We start from the raw sequence: 17482 nt of genomic DNA, 5'->3' as shown, positions 1-17482 counted from the left end.
ACCTCTTATGTTGGCAGATAATCGTGGAAGTTGAGAATTTATCATTTTTGGCTCGAAGATATGGGAGTTTTCATAAGAAACTCACACATTTTTATATTAGAAAATACATGAAAAACTATGGTTTTCATCATTTTCCTTTTTGCACTAGTGTTATATAATGGTCATGAGAAGGATAATAATGATGATAATAATAATAATGACAACTACCTGGGGAAGTGAGACTACGCATTTAATTGATGAATTTGGAAAAATAAACCGGGAGTATTTAGCCAAAGCGCTTTCTTTCTCCTTTCCTAGAATCCAGTGTGTGCACATAGAAAAGGAGTTCTTGCCAAATCCACATCACCGGTCTTCTGTGGGCAAGTCCTCTACCCAAGGTGAGCTCTACCCAAGTTTAGTGTCATCTCTAGATGGATAAATCTGCCTTTCTGGGAAGCAGCTGTTCCACTGGTTTAGCCTTTATTAGTAACAAAAGTGACAGTTTGGCTTCTATATGCCAGTCTTAATTCTCATTTTCTTTTCCAGAATTTAGGCAGCAAAGTGGTATGCTGTTTTGGAGGGCCCTCAGAGACCCCAATATTTAGTACATATTCCTGACATATTTAGATATAAGAGTGGACCTTAGGAAAGCACGTTAAATGCATGGAGAAGCTTTGAGTGGGTCCAGGGCATGTGGCTTTTAGGTTTGAAATTCCATGTGTGGCAAGATGTTTTTGCCTGGGTATTTGGTAGAAACTAACATTTGAAGGACTGCAATTCTACAGATGTGCGGTAGACTTTCAATGTCTGTGGACTCAGCATGGTTGAGAGGGTGATTACACACTTAGTGGCCTAGCTCTCACTTGAAAAGCTCCTCCTAGAGAGGGAAGACTACAGTGCCTACAAGTGAATGGTACATGAGCTATGATGACCTAAAACAAGGGTGGATAGGCCATAGCAATGTTAGGGCTCAGGAAAGATTCTCAGGCTTAGAAACATCTTGAAGCTCAGGAGAGATTGAACCTTTGAAAATTTTGCCGGCTATAAGGGTGACCTTGGCAGACAATGTCTACAATTTTCAGCCACTTCTGTCTCAGCAAAAACATAAGACTTTAGCAGGAGGAGATGATCCAAAGGGTTCTGGCTGCTTAAGCATGACTTGAACTATATTTGATATATGTATTTGGACAGCAAGGGCCTCACCAAGTACATGGGAGCCTTGGAATACAGTTTCAGCTTTTCCTAGCAGGTATAGCTGAGAAATATTGTGATTATAGGAAATATAAATGTTCTATACATAGGACTTTTCAGCTCTTGGGGACATAGCAATATGCTTGCAATCTAACTACAAGGCAGCTGACTTCCTTGTGTGCTACAGAGCATGGGATCTAGCTTTAAGTTGTTATTGCCAAGGCTGGGCGGGAAGCACCGGTTCAGTAGTTTAAAATCCCGTTATGTAATCAGGGCCAAGGAGGGAACTGCGAAGGGACTAACTTTGAATTCCTGTGGTTTCTTCCGGGTTCCAGATTGGAAAATATCACAGTAAACCCCCTCACTGGGACCTCTCCAGTTTCTAGATTCTTCCAACAATAGGAGCCAACCTTGCCATGTCCTCTAAAATTTATAAGAGCTATTCTCCAGTTGCCTGGATAAAATATTTTTCATCAACTAAACGGGGGTAAGATTCCCAGAATCTTTTCTACCAACATTCTACAGTGGAAGAAGTTTATCATATACAGTAAGTAAGTCCCCTACACACAAACCTTCAAGTTGCAAACTTTCAAAGATGTGAACGTGCGTTTGCATGTCCAATCACGTAAGTTAGTTCATGAGTCTGGTGTACATTGTCACGTGCGTGCATCCTCTACAAGTGGTTGTGCTTTTGTGTACTCTACTGTACAGTACTTCATAGAGGACAGTAGTACAGTATCTTTATTTCAAGCCCAGGATGTCCGGAAGCAGGCGTGAAAGCAGTGGTATATAGCCGATTGTGTTAGTTGGGTACCTAGGCTAACATTGTTGGACTTAACGAACAAATTGGACTTAACGAAAGGGATCTCAGAACGGAACTCGTTCGTATCTAGGGGACTTACTGTAACTGCTACTTATCCGGTCCACATGACATTTTATTGCATGTATGCCTTAGAATAAAAACTTTTAGGTACAAATATTAAGGCACACAAAATTCTTATGAACCGAAATACAAGAGCAATCTAATTTTACATTGTTAGATCAAAAAAGTTAAAGTACATCCTTAATTGCTTAAGACATCACTGAAGAATGACATATATTTGGGTTATTATCAGAACATGAAATTATAGGAGATGAACATTAGCTTGAAAAAACTGAAACCAAGTTAAATCCAAATATTTTCTTTTGATCGCACTGCCACTGGATAAACGTGAGCCGATTTGAGTCTTTCCTGAAAGTATATATACATTTCTAAATTGGAATAGGCCAGAATATGAATAAGTTTTCTAAATTCCTTTTCAACTAATGTTCTATTTAAGTCCTGGTATATTATATAAATATATTTAAATTATACTGAAATGCCTTGGTTGAGAGGTAGTAAAACCAAATCCTAATATATTACTGATCTATTTGCCAATTTAATACAGAAACACAGAAATGCTTCTGTGTGCAGAAAGATTTACTCAAATGTAGATGTTTATAGCATATTATATGTATATTATAGTAATATATTAGTCAGAGAAAGAGTATTTTCAAAATTTTAATGTTGTATATTGGGAAGTATAGTAAAGCATATTTGCTATTGTAACGTACTTTTTGTACCTGCTTTCACAGAAGTTAACATTTAACCAAAAGCCACTTTACTTCTATTTGCAGAGAAGTAAATATTTTAGTGATAGCATGTCTGAACATAAAAACTGTTTACAGCTACTATTATAGTCTTTGTTCTCAGATTAGTAGTTGCTGGTAAATTTATCTTACTTTTATTCTTTTTACAAGTACTTGTAAATGCTGGTTATTTGTCTAAGTGAACTCCTGCTGTTTTGTAAAAACAAACAATTAATTATTCCCAACCCCAAACACTTTATTGTCACTATAAAAATACACAGTACTTTCCCCTTTCTTTGCTTATATTTAAGCCAGATTTTAATAACACTTTGTACGCAGTAGAGAGTCAGTGCGTCAACTGAAAGTTATATTATAGCAACTTTCTATGTTCTGCTTCATCTTGACATGGTGTCACATTCATACATGATGGAAAACACCTCTATCAAATGGGTCCCTTTCCTGATCAAATTGAGAAGGAAAGACTATAATAATTGTTTAAAGTGTCTCATTCCATACTATCAAGACAAAGACAAAAATGAGGTATGTATGTTATAAATTTTCTTTCAGTTAGATGATGCAGTGAAATGGTGAATAAATCTTTACTCCTGGAAAAGCATGAGGTGTAATTTTATTTAGTCATATTTATGTCCTTTTATATTTATGCTTTTATTAAGCTTGCCTTTTGACACCACGTCTTTAAACAGCAGTTTCTACATGGTTAAACAGGAGAACTGAACAGAAAGGCATATAGAAAAATAAAATCTTGTCAAATGACCATAGACAATACATTTACTGCAAATTTAGATTTTAAATATTCCACATGCAAAAGACAAAAATAGCTGGAACCAATCATAGATATGCTTATACAATTATCACAAAACACAGAAACTGCAAAATGTTATTGGATATTAACTAATTTACAGAAACTACCATGGATAAGTGCTCCAAACAAAAACCCAGGCTGTTCCTTTATGCTTTGGTTTGTGCCTTAAAAAATTTTCAAGTTGGATGCTACAAATCAGGAAATGTCGAATCCAGATCTATGAAATTTACCAAACAGAAATTCAGCATAGGGGAAAAATACCAACAGTTGTATATAAAAAAAATACAAATTCCTGTCCATGAGAACAAATGTATGTGAAAGTTATCTGCATATTAATTGTACATCTCTAGATATCTGACATTTACTGATACGGGGGGAAAAAAACCCTCTATATATCTATATTCTATACATTTTTTTTCATATGGCATATATATACATATAGACCCTAAATATATTCTAGAAAAGTCACTGAAATCATACATGTGACCAAGGACATGTGCACTGTAGTGTAGGCAGATGAGAGTGGTTATAACTGTCCCCCAAAACTGTCCTACATATCCAGGTGCTGACTGCCTGTGTGTGAAGTTACCTTAGAGATATCAGCAAATATGAGAGCACATTAGAGATATTCAAACAAAAAAATAATCTTTGGACATAGTATGCCAGACCCCAGAATATTATTTTGGTGCCTGAGTTGCTAATACTGTCCTATATTTTTCTCTCTTCTTTGAAATAACATAATGAAAGGAAAGAAAGCAGCGTTTAAATGGAACAAAAAGTACATCTGCTGATCTCTACCCTTTGGAACAAAAAATCTTAATAATACCTGAGTTCCCATTTGCTAGGGCAACAGCAGAAAAATCAATTTCAGTTCCTACTCAATAAAAGGGCTTTATATGTAGTACACAGAAATAGAAGACTGGAGTCAGAAAAAGTGCCATGTGTGTCAAAGCACGTGGGAGGGAGGACTATGAATGGATCCAATGAAAAAACTGACTTGAATGCATGGCATCTTTCATTAATGACAATAGAAGTGGAAATACTTGTGTGCGTGTGTGTTTCTAACACTAAAGCTATTTTAAAGGGCAAAAATCATTTGGAAGACAAAATTCAGACCTCAGATTATCAAAGATTACTGGCCTGGATGCTTCAAGAAAAGGTCATGAAAAAAACGTATCTCTCCCCTCTCTGTGTCTCTGTCTCTCTCTCTATATGTATATATATGTGTTGAATATATATATATATATATATATATATACACTGAATATTTAAAAAGGCAAAAGTATAATCGCAACCAAATACAATGTGTAAAGTTGGGTAGGATCTTAGACTGAGAGGAGGGATAATTATTGGGGAAATTAAAATACAGGCTCATTATTCTGTGAGATTATTGAATTATAATTTAGGTGTTATATTTTAGGGGTTATGACTGTACTGTATTTATGTAAAAGGATGCTGAATTTCTTAGGAGATGTGAACTGAAACATTTGAGTGAAGAGTCATGATGTCCATAGTTTGCTTTCTATTGGTACATATAAATAGAAACACACACACACACACACACACACACACAGAGGCAGTCCTTGTTTTGTACAATACCACATTCATTGAGACATGCAGATCAGAATGCAGTCCATGATTTCCAAGTTTTAGTGGTAATTGAGGTAAAATTCCTGTTACCATCTGACTCTGCAAAGTGAGGACTGAGTATATATATCAAAAGTAGCAAAATATTAGTAATAAGTTAGTCTACTTGGTGGGTATATCGATGCACTGTTTATTATTTTTTATTTTTCTGTATTTATAAAAAATTCGAATCAAATATAAAAAAATAATTTCTTTGACTTACCTATATTCAGATAAAATCTGAAAAATTATCCCTGTGATAGGCACGCTCTCTCTCTCTCTCTCAGGGGAGGAAACAAAGTTAAATAGATATTAGAGAAAGTATAATTATCATCACAAAAACTTATTAGAGGTATATATATATAAAGCTTCATGAAATTGCTATTACAATAATTTGCATTAGTGAGTACAAATAATTTGAGTTAATTAGAAATATATATAACTCAAACTTGTGAGAAAAGTACTTGCATAGGAGTCATTTCCATGTAAATATTTCTGAGTCAGTTTCAAATGTGTCACTGTCAATTAGAGCTGTTTTATCGTGATCATTTAAACCAATGGATCAAATATAAAAACTTAGAAATCATGTAGATAATGTTATCTATGAAATTTTTGTCCTAAATACATCCTTCTACTTATAATACCTTTCCTCACTCTTATTTGCATTTCCACCTAAACACATACACATACTTCTACGTGAGAGAATTATGTTACAGACAATTTTTTTTTAATTTAACTAAAGCTATAGGTCTTGCATAATTGCTAAAGGTAATGAAACATATGGAATATATAAAGTGGTCATAAATAATTTTATGTAACTAAATATATCAAATGCTGAGGAAAGAGTTCGTTATAAACTAGAGAACATCAACAGGCAAAGTTATTATATCTCAGCTTAGTCTAATTAAATATGGAAATCCCAGCAAAATTAGGAGAGGAGGAAAACTGAAGTTGAGTCAAAGAATGTTCATTGCAGGTTACGTTCTCTGAGATGCCGATTCTGAGATGGAGTTTAGTGTGTAGGATAAATATTCAGGATCACCCTTGAGATCAATACCTGTGGATGGGAGAGAGAGGGAGGGAGCAGGTTTGGACAAAGGAAGAGTTGAGTTGTCATGCAAGCCCAGCAGCCTTGGACAACCCATTATGGGCTGTGAAGCTAGAATGGGCCCTTCAGAGTTGACCTTAAGGTTAGAATGAGATGGCATGGTCTTTAGACTAGTACACAGATCACTTATTAGACTTGATCCACCCCAGGAAAGGGATATGATTTGGGGCAAGGCAGCTCTGCAATTGATGCAATTCCTGGACGGGATGACAGCTGATGGTTAAAGGGTGGTGCATCACAACATCCCCCATTTGCAGCTTTTGAATCCACAACTTCAACTACGCTCCGAAACTTCAGTGGGATTCCAGTGGACTCTCCTCCTGGAGGAATCCTTTGAGAGGAAGATTAGCACTTTGAAAAACATTCACTGCTTCTGCAGTTGGCCAAAACTGACATTCATTGTTTCTCTCCTTCATTATCCCCTAAAGTTTCCCCTCCTCCTCAGCTATCACCTTTGCTGGTCTCAGTGGCTTACCTCTGGTGTGACTTAAAGGATCATTTCTAGGTTCTGAGCCCATGCATGCCCTACTCAGGCCAGAATTGCTACACTTTCCCATTTACGATCAAACTACAGCAGGGATATAAGAACAAATACCCAAATGAATCACCTGTGTGCAAAACAAATTCCTCCTTGAACCCAGGTATAACGGCAGTCCTAACTCCTCTTGGTAAACAAGGTCAATTATCTCTTCAAGGATATCACATATCTCACATCTTCTTGCTGATTGTCATTTGGCACAAGTATCCCATAATGAAAACTGACACTCTTACCTTCTAATTAGATGGGATTCTCCCTGGGTTTCCTGGATCCAGTGGACATGTTCCCCTTTTGAGAACCAAGACTTCTAAACCTACAGAACTTAAAGTTCAAGATACAGAAAGCACAAATGTCCTAAGTGGGTTATTGGGAGTGAGGGTAAGTGGGGCCACTCCTGTTTCAACTCTTTGGTTCCCAAACCTATGATAGAAGATCCATGTAGTAAAGTTATCCCTAAGTGGCCAATTAGTGTGATCAAGGAATGGTGCCACAATGGGGACCGAATGTTGGTTTTTCTTGCTGCCAGGTTGGACATTTGACAGCAGTAGGAGCTACATGAGTCTTGGTAAGCAAAAACCCATCCTTCTGGGTCCGTGCATAGCCTCCATTTCTGCCAGCACTGTGATGGCCAATGAGAGAGGCCAGCTGATGTTAACAGGTTGAGTCACTTTGTCTACTTGTTTATTGCCTGTTTCATGGTAGAAGCTCTCTGGTTGGCATTAACATGTGATATGAAAATCTTCATAGTTTATGCCCACTCTCATATATAATACTTTTTTCTCTAAAAAAAAGATGTCCATGATCTTTCATTTTTTCCCCCTACCATTTGCTAGTGTCCACGAGTAAGTATAAATTCTAACCTTGGGTCACATCTCTTTCCACACAAAGTAGACACCAGGTGCTCTGCTCATTAAGGGAATTTTCTCTTGTCACTGTCTTTCAAGGTCACCACTGGGTGAATCTGTAGAGAATTCCATCTATTTTTGGCTTACATCCACATACATAGTTTGCTTTTTTTCCTCCTCCATCAGGTCATGATAAAAGTCCCTGCATACTGCCATAAGTGTCAGCTGGGGGAGGGGAGCTGGTACAATAATGGTGGATCATAAGGGACCCAGCTTATGCAGCTATTTTCTTAGCCCACATCTGGTACAACTATCACTGGGGTTATTCCCCAGAGAGCAGACTAAATTGAGATGAAGTTTAGTGTACTAGATATTTACTAAGGCATGCCCTTCCTTGAAATCAATAACTGTGGAAGAGAGAGGAAAGAAACAGATTGGGCAAAGGGAGATGTCACACTGTAATGCAGGTCCAATGGCTGCATCGCCAAATGCACTGGAGTTATGGAACTAGAATGGTCCTTCGAATTGTTCATTTGAATTGAAATGGTCAGGAATTGATATGTGGTTGAGTGGGGGGGCGCTCCAGGAAGGAACATGATCTTGAAAGAAGCGACTCTCTTCAGCTGAGACAATCTCTACAGGGAAGTTGAAAGCTTTTGGCCACCAGAGCTCCAAGCAGCTAGATCAACAAACATTTCATTGAAGGTAGATCTCAGTGGCACATCACAGAATCCAATACAGATTGAAGACAGGCTAAATGTTTAGGCTCTATAAAATTAAAGTAAAAATGGGAAAAAAGGGGATCTTACATTACTAAAATGTTGCATAATTTAAAATGTGATTTAAAGAATTCTTTGTAGGCATAACCCTGATGGTACATTAAATGAATATTAACATTTTCTTCTTTTTCTGGTATACTGGGAAGAGAGAGCAATCACAGCAGAAGCTCTGAATTGAAAAATTACCTCTGCCACTTTTTAGATACTTAGTCTTAAGCAAATCCCTTAAATTTGTTTGAGAACAATTTTCCTTTTCTGTAAAAATATATACATCTACTAAGATTATACAAACTATGCAGTGTATAGCACTCACCCCCAAAAAAACATACATATACAAACACACAAAGATAAAGGTGATAATATTACCATGTGCAAACACTAGAGGAAAATTTGGCCTAATTCTCTCATTATATGGAAAGTATGTATTTGAAAATAAATACTTCTTACATACTTCAAGTGTTTCTTCTCTTGTACTCTGTATTTGTTCTAGATAAATTTATTTTAATCACTTATTTTAATAGTTATCTTTCTGATAGATTTTGTGTTAGATTTCATGCTAGAGATCTCTCGTGTTCATGTTGTATCATCAGTGTTTTGAGCCTGATGCAAAGTTATTTAATAGATTAATGTTGAATGAACAGATGAAAAGAATAAATAAATGAATAAGTAAGATAATTTATTAAAAAGTAATCATTCTAATATCATGAGATCCAAAAGAAGCAAGCCTGGCAATTAAGGAAACACAGATAACTCCAACAAGGCAATGTCAATGATAAGCAAGTCATTATTTGATTAATGATTTTTTTTTTTAATAAATTTATTTATTTATTTATTTTTGGCTGCTTTGGATCTTTGTTGCTGTGCGCGGGCTTTTTCTAGTTGCGGCGAGCGGGAGCTACTCTTTCATTGTGGTGCGCAGGCTTCTCATTGCGGTGGCTTCTCTTGTTGTGGAGCACGGGCTCTAGGCACACGGGCTTCAGTAGTTGTGGCACACGGGCTCAGTAGTTGTGGCTCACGGGCTCTAGAGCGCAGGCTCAGTAGTTGTGGCGCGCGGGATTAGTTGCTCTGCGGCATGTGGGATCTTCCCGGACCAGGGCTTGAACCCGTGTCCCCTGCATTGGCAGGCGGATTCTTAACCACTGCACCACCAGGGAAGCCCTGATTAATGATTATCTTCCCCATACTGTAAGATCAATAGGGCTAAGAAAAAAATATGATTTTATACAACATTTTGTCCTCATAACCTGTCTGTGTCTGGCAATTGATTGGTAATCTATAACTATTTCTTGAAGAAATGGACAAATGAATAAATTAATAAACTGAGTCAGGAACTACAACTGATATGTAAGAATTTGAGAGGTTAACTGCAATGGCTAGTTATTGCCAGAGGAGGGAAGCAACGGGTAACAGAGCAGCTGGTACCCCTCACAAAGTCTTCAAAAAAGGAGTTACCGCAGTGGCAAGTTGTGGTCAACAATTAGAAGAGTGGTTTATGTGACCGGGATTATGTAAGAGTCAAGAGGAAAGTTACTCCCGAAAGCCAAGTCAAGCCATTAGTCAAGACCAAAGAGCACTGTGTAAAACTGGAAAAGGAAGGCTAAAATATGACACGCTGAGAAAGAGCCATGCATCAGACTATAAAACAAGGAATAACAAGGCTTCAGAAATGTAGTCAGGTGGAACATCTCTTCTGACAGTTCTTGCATTGCTCTGTGAGTCTTTAAACCTCTTGGTCTGGGCTTGGGACTAAAATCTCTGCTTCTTAATGTTAAAGGATTCCAGACCTATTCTTGGGGATGATTATCTAACATAGAGTACATAGTTTGAATTTTTAAAGATGTTAAATATTGAAGGAAACAAGAGTTAAGGAGTTAATCTATAACCCTTTGATTATAGATTTAAGAACTTCTGCATAGAGAGAGGATGCTAGCCATCAGAAACCAGTGATGAAGTTTTAGATCAGAAATCTGGAAAGATGGGCAATTTTACCGAATAGTGCTTATCTCTTCTGGTTGTTCTCAAATGGAATAAATGGAACCCAGTGTCTCTTGCAGATACAGTGACAACTGCAAACAAGGAAATGGGTTTATAGAAGATTTGTTTGAGTACAGACTTTCCCCATAACCTTGGCTGTGCTTCCTAATTTATAAATTCATTTATTTATTTATTTGGCTGCGTTGGGTCTTTGTTGTTATGCGCGGACTTTCTCTAGTTGTGGCAAGTGGGGGCTTGGGCAGTGCGCGGCTTCTCATTGCAGTGGCTTCTCTTGCAGTGCGCGAGCTTCACATTGTGGTGGCTTCTCTTGTTGTGGAGCACGGGCTCCAGGCACACGGGCTTCAGTAGTTGTGGCATGCGGGCTCAGTAGTTGTGGCGCACGGACTTAGTTGCTCCGCGGCATGTGGGATCTTCCCAAACCCGGGCTTGAACCCGTGTCCCCTGCATTGGCAGGTGGATTCTTAACCACTGCGCCACCAGGGAAGTCCTGTGCTTCCTAATTTAAATAGCTGTCACTCTGACTTAATCTGGTTTTTACTCTTGGTTTCTTTATTTCTAGAATTCTGATGTAAACTTCAAAATGCAGTTTAACTTTACTGTAATTACATTCAACACATGACTGGGTCCATGCATGAATTAGAAAAATGATACAGATTTATGATGCTGGCTCCTTTCAAATCAAAGGAAATATTTTTGATGGAGGTCCATAGCCAAAGTTATTCCTGATATCTCATCCTATGTCCCTGATTCTTGGACACCAAAACAAATACAGATGAAACTTTGAGTTCATCATTTCATTTTGGATAATGATTTAAACTTGAAAATTCAAAATTCATAAATTAGAATCCCAGCTCTGTTAATGATTAATATGACTCTGGATAAGTCACATGGCCTTTTTTGGCCTACATTTCATTATCTTTTAACTGAATATTTAGATTAGGTCAGAAGTTCTTAAATTGGAGCTTTGGTAGGAAAGACTAAAATGAGGGCTGTGTTTGGGCAGAAGTTATTTTAAGTCTTCCCTTTCATCTGTCCCATTCTGAGGGGGTTGGGCAAGTCTCAAAGAGGGAAAGAAAGGGCTTCTAAGTACTACTTGTAGCATTTTGTGTAAAAACAATGTTATAGGTCCAATCGTGTACCTAAGAAAATACTTTGAATTCCTAACTCCCAGTACCTCTGAATATGAATTTATTTGGGAACAGAATCATTGCAAATGTAATTAGTTAGGATAAAGTTACACTGGAGTAGGATGGGATCTAACCAATATGACTGGTGTCCTTGTAGGAAGAAGAAAATTCCATGTGAATACAGAGACACAGGGAGAAAACCCTGTGGCCATAGAGGCAGAGATTAGAACAGTGCAGATGCAAGTCAAGGAATAACAAGGTTTAGCGGTGATCGGAAGCTAGGAAGATGCAAGAATCTCAGAGGAAGAATGGCCCCGTTGATACCTTGATTTTGGACTTAATGTTTCCAGAGCTGTGAGAGAATATAATTCTGTTGCTTTAAGCCACCTGGTTTATGGTACTCTGCAAAGAACAGCCTCAGGAAACTAATACAGGCAAAGACAATATTAACTTATTTGTGCAAAAACAATAACAGTATTAACTTATTTATGCAGAGATGAAGATGCTGAGGAAAACAATAAAAAACACGTTTTGATTAAAGATTTAAGAAACCATACAAAAGAGAAGTTAGTTTCAACCCACATGTCCTTAAAGACTTTTTCCATATACTGTTGGCTGTATTGCTCAATTTAAATCATGATATTCTGACTTAATTTTGTTTTTTAATTTGTTTTGAAAGGTCTAAAGCAGGAGAAAGTGGTTAATGTGATAGTTCTAGTTAAGTTGCAAATAAAGCATTCAACAAGTCACACACAGACTCATCAATATAAGGCAGAAGCCTCACCTGTATGGGGGCTTAAACACAATCTCAGAGCATATACTAAGTAATAAGCTACTCTGACCCAGTGGCAACTCCTATAAAGCCAATTCCTATAAACTCTTATAAATAAAATCATACTCACCCTTGGCAATCTGGAAGACTCAGGGAATGTCCAAGGCTGTGTCCTCTCTAGAGTGATTGGAGAGGAAATATACAAACTACTAGGCCTTGTCTGAAAATGGGACAAACACAGCTCCTTGAACTGTAATAGTAGCCTCCAAGGCATATACATATCCAGTGGTAAATGGTAAAGATCTAACTGGTTAAGGAAGTTTAAGTATAACCTTTGACCAATAAAGAGCTCCTAATTACCCATGAGTGAGCCCTAAGTAACCAAGCTAAAAATTAAAAAAAACCAAACAAACCAGAGAACAAACAGGTGGTTTTCAAGGGGAAAGGAGTGGGGGGAGGAAAGAAGTAGGTGAGGGAGATTGAGGTACAAACTTCCAGTTGCAAAATAAATGAATCATGGTTATGCAATGTACTGTATGGGGAGTATTGTCAATAACTGTGTAATATATTTGTATGGTGACATATTATAGCTGGACTTATCCTGGTGATCATTTTTAAATGTATAGAAATATCAAATCATTATGTTATGTAACAGGAACTAACATAGTGTTGAAGGTCACTTATACTTCAAAAATAAACAAACAAGCAAATTCATAGAAAAAGAGATCAGTCAGGGGGTGGGGAGAGGGGGAGTTCAATGAAGGTAGTCAAAAGATAAAAACTTCCAGTTATAAGACACATAAGTATCAATACTAGGGATGTAATGCACAACATGATAAATATTGAATAATACTGTTATGTTATATATGAAAATTAAGAGAGTAAATCCTAAGAATTCTCATCACAAGGAAAAATGGTTTTTTTTAAACAATTTTGTATCTATATTAGATGATGGATGTTCACTAAACTTATTGTGATAATCATTTCATGATATATGTAAATCAAATCATAAATTTATACAGTGCTGTATGTCAATTAAACTTCAGTAAAACTGGAAGAAAAAAATGAATAGGGAAATCAGAATTATACAAAAAAACACAAGCTGAATGACCACATTATAAGTGAAGGTATAATTTATAATGCACATTTTAATAATTTGATGTATTACATAGATTAAGAAAGTGCAGATTGTACAAAAGCTTTCAGAGTTTGATTCATGTTTGTAATTAAGCACAGAGTTGGTTGTGATGATTCTTTCAGAGGACAAAGGTTTCAAATAAAGAAATTTACTAAGCCAAGAGAGCCAGAAGGGGTTTATTTCTTCACTGAATTAGAGAAAAGTTCCAAAGACTCCAGGCCTAACTTGACCTACAAATAATTGAAGTGTTCCTTCAATAGAGGCATTATACAAATATACTCTGCTCTGATTATTGCTCATAGTATTAATATAATTAACATTGATTATAAAATAATAATAATAAAGCAATCCTGCAAATAATGGGACATGTAATAATGAAACTGCTGACTCATGATGACTTGCAATACATGGGGCAAGACTGGTTGGTCTGGGGAAAAGGGGATATAAAAGGAATAGTGATGGAGCAGAGCTTATATGTTTGTTCACTTAGGAAGAAATGTAAGCTTGATGAGGATAGCTTTTTGTGCACATTAACTTCATTTGTGAGACATGTTGAGCAAAAGAGCATCATGGAGTTTAATGCCTTACTATGTTGTCTCCAACGCACAGTTCATGTCTGAAGCATGAAAAGTTGTGACAACTTAAACAACTGCCTTCATGGGGCCATTCTCAAGATTGACTTAATAGATACAGTAGTAAATAAAAGATATGAAAATCCTGGATTATTTTCATGGGCATTGTTCAAATGACTAATAGGAATCCACTTTTGGCATGTCAAGAATTAATGATGTAAAGTTAATTGTCTTTGAAAATGGTACATTGGTGAGGATCTGAATTTTACAATAAGGAGGCAGAGACAAATCACTAAGTATAAAGATGTGGGAGAGTTGGAAAGATCATACACTCTAAAATTAAAATCTTCTTTATTCTAGCAGTTCTAGGAGATGATGATATCTGTGATATAGCTATCAACAAAGATAAAAGAATATGATTTTGGGACTTCCCTGGTGGTCCAGTGGTTATGATTCTGGGCTTCCACTGCAGGGCGCATGGGTTCAATTCCTAGTTAGAGAACTAATACCCTGCATGCCGCATAGCATGGCCAAAAAATAAAATAATAATAATAATAATAAAGTAAAAATAACAATTGGACAAAAAAGAATATGATTCGGATGAAGTTCTCCTGTATTTAGGAAATTGCAGAGCTCTGAGATCAATGAATCAGGAAGGTCAATTTCCACGTTAGAAGTGACAGTGTTAGTTGTTACATGGAAAAGTACTTTCCTATTTCTACATTCAGAGCAAACATGTTTGCACACACAAATACACACAAATCCATCTCAAAGACTGAAAGCTCACTTGAATTTTGAAGAAAATTGGATTTAGAAGTTAGTACAGGTTTGTATTCAGTTAAATTATTAAAGTGTAAAATGAAAATGTGTTAAGAACTATGGTGAGAATGAAGTCATAAAAAGAGTAAAAAATATTGTGTTTTGTTTTCAAATCAGAAACTCATAAAAAGATATTAATTTAACCAAATTTACTATAGGTAGTAAGCTCAATAAGTGTGTGTCAATGAGAAATTCCTAAATCTGTAGCAACAAATTAATATGTCATCAAGAATGGATCTAGTGAGTGTGTGTTGGTGGGCAACCAGCAAGAGTATAGCACACAGCTGCAACAGCATACAATTCTGATTGTCTAGACTCGGATAGCCCATAATTTTCCTCTTTTTCTGTACAGCTTTGAATAGGTTAATGGCATGACTGTGACATAAATACTGCCTGGGAAACTTACAGTAATGTTTTCTAGTCTTCTGTACTGAGCTTTTTGTTCAAAGATTCATTCTCTGCTTAAAAATATTACTTCTAATAGCCAGTGCTCTAACTTTTCTGTGTTTTTGTGTGTGTGTGTCTTTTTTTTTTTAAACTACAGTTGCCTTTTCCTCTGCAGTTGCAGGGCATAGAGATATCTACTCATATCCAAAGAAAATATTCCAGTTTTATTTCTGATTTCTTGTCTATTTATAAATTTTTTGTTGCAGCTGTCTTAACCTTACTGTTTTATAAGTCCATCAGCTGATGATTTGGAAGCCTAAACCCCTTATCTCTTATTTTGACTTTTACATTAAAATAAATCCCAGTCTCTCCTAACCAAATTATTAATGGGACAACATCACTGTCATTTATCTTATCTTTTCATCTTAACCTGTTATTTTTCATTGTTCATTATCACGTATTATTATTTTTATTCCTTCCCGAAGTTGATTGTTAATGTCTTTAAACCTTTTCTCCTTTATAGATTAATCCCAGGTTCTTAAGAGAATTCTCTTCACCCAAGTGCTCAGCAATCCAAATCAAGAGATTTAATTGAAAAAGAGATTAGACTTCCCAGGTGTTCCAGAATATAGATCTATATCTTGTTTTCTTATGTCCATTTGCAGTAAAATGTTGTCTTCTCTTTTTCTGTACTCTAGGTTATACATGTCAATTCTCTCGATTTAGGAATACTATGGATCTTTAAGTAAATATAACATTACTTCAGATTAGTGAATTTTTCTAGAACCAAGACACCCACACCAGACATCAAAATCAAGATATTTTACAAGCTGTGAAATTTTATTTGGGGTTTAAAAATATATAGAACATTTCTCTTTATTTTACATATGAATTTATATAGTTAATCTTACAAAAGGGTTTGAATTATTGTGGTAGGCATTAAACCATTGTTACTTCAGCTATTTCCTCCATATAAGTAATAATATTGAATGTAATAGATGGTAATTTTTTCTATCTATACAGCACTAGGCAGTGAACAAGTATATTTTTAGTTTAAGAAATGCATTATATGACTTTTTTTCCCTATTTTTGAACTAAATAAGAGGAACAGAATATAAATGACCAAAAGTGTGTAAATGATATTCAGTATTATGAAAAGTTGAGAAATAACACGGCTAAATCAGTAGTCTGGATGTTCTTTTATCAGTGCAAATAAAACTTAAAAGATGAAGGCTAAGACAAATATCATGAGATGTGGGATACTATTATATGTACAATGGTATATTAGGAAATGCTTCTCTCTTTTTCTGTGTTTGATAACTAAGTGATAGCTGAAATGTACTCCAATTGTGATCATTTGGTAGTTACATTTGTTCTGTACTTAAGACTATTACAGTCTGTTAATGATAATAATGATAATAGAAACTTAGCAGATTTATTTTGGGCCTCTATTATCAAAAAGTATTTTTCTCATAAAATGCACTGCACTACATTATTATATTTTCATAACACTTGACTATTGACTGTACTTTTTTGTTTAAGAAATTGTACTATATTATTCACATTACTCACTCAGGAGATAGTATAATTTGTCCAAAATAATGTTTAAGTGTTTGTGACATAAACAAACAAACAAGCACCCTCTCCTTCCATCTCCCACTTTCACCTTTTGGGGAGATAAAGAAGCATCCAGAAGGAAAAAAAAAAAAAAAAATTTTTGTTTTTGTAGTTCCTGGTGACTTCCACCAGGTGGCGGATTTTCACAGGCATCTTCATAATACTTTTTCATTTATAGTCTGTCTAAAATAACTCAATAAAGTGTATGTAAAAGAGGCTTATAAATGATTCATGTTATTTGACAATTCCTGTAAAGTGTAGGTGAAAATAATAGATTAACTTTCCTTTCTTCCTTTTTCTAATGTGCAGTGTGGTGGCCAACTCTTTCAAATAAAAAAGTAAACATGCCATTTAGCAGCTTTTTTTCTTCCAAATTCCAATGCAGTAGAATTTTGCTACATTTTTATTATCATGTTTAAAACAGTGATATAATATTTTAGCCCAATAACACAGTGGGTTTTATTTTCTTATATATCCACAAGGCAGGCACAAAAATTTCTGAAAGTCTGTTCTAAATCATATTGAATGAAACAAGATTCTATTGAAAACATCAACATA

This window comes from Eschrichtius robustus, chromosome 4 (assembly GCF_028021215.1).
Source record: "Eschrichtius robustus isolate mEscRob2 chromosome 4, mEscRob2.pri, whole genome shotgun sequence".
Classification (NCBI taxonomy): domain Eukaryota; kingdom Metazoa; phylum Chordata; class Mammalia; order Artiodactyla; family Eschrichtiidae; genus Eschrichtius; species Eschrichtius robustus.
The sequence above is the reverse complement of the archived record's forward strand: the minus strand, read 5'-3'. Positions refer to the sequence as shown.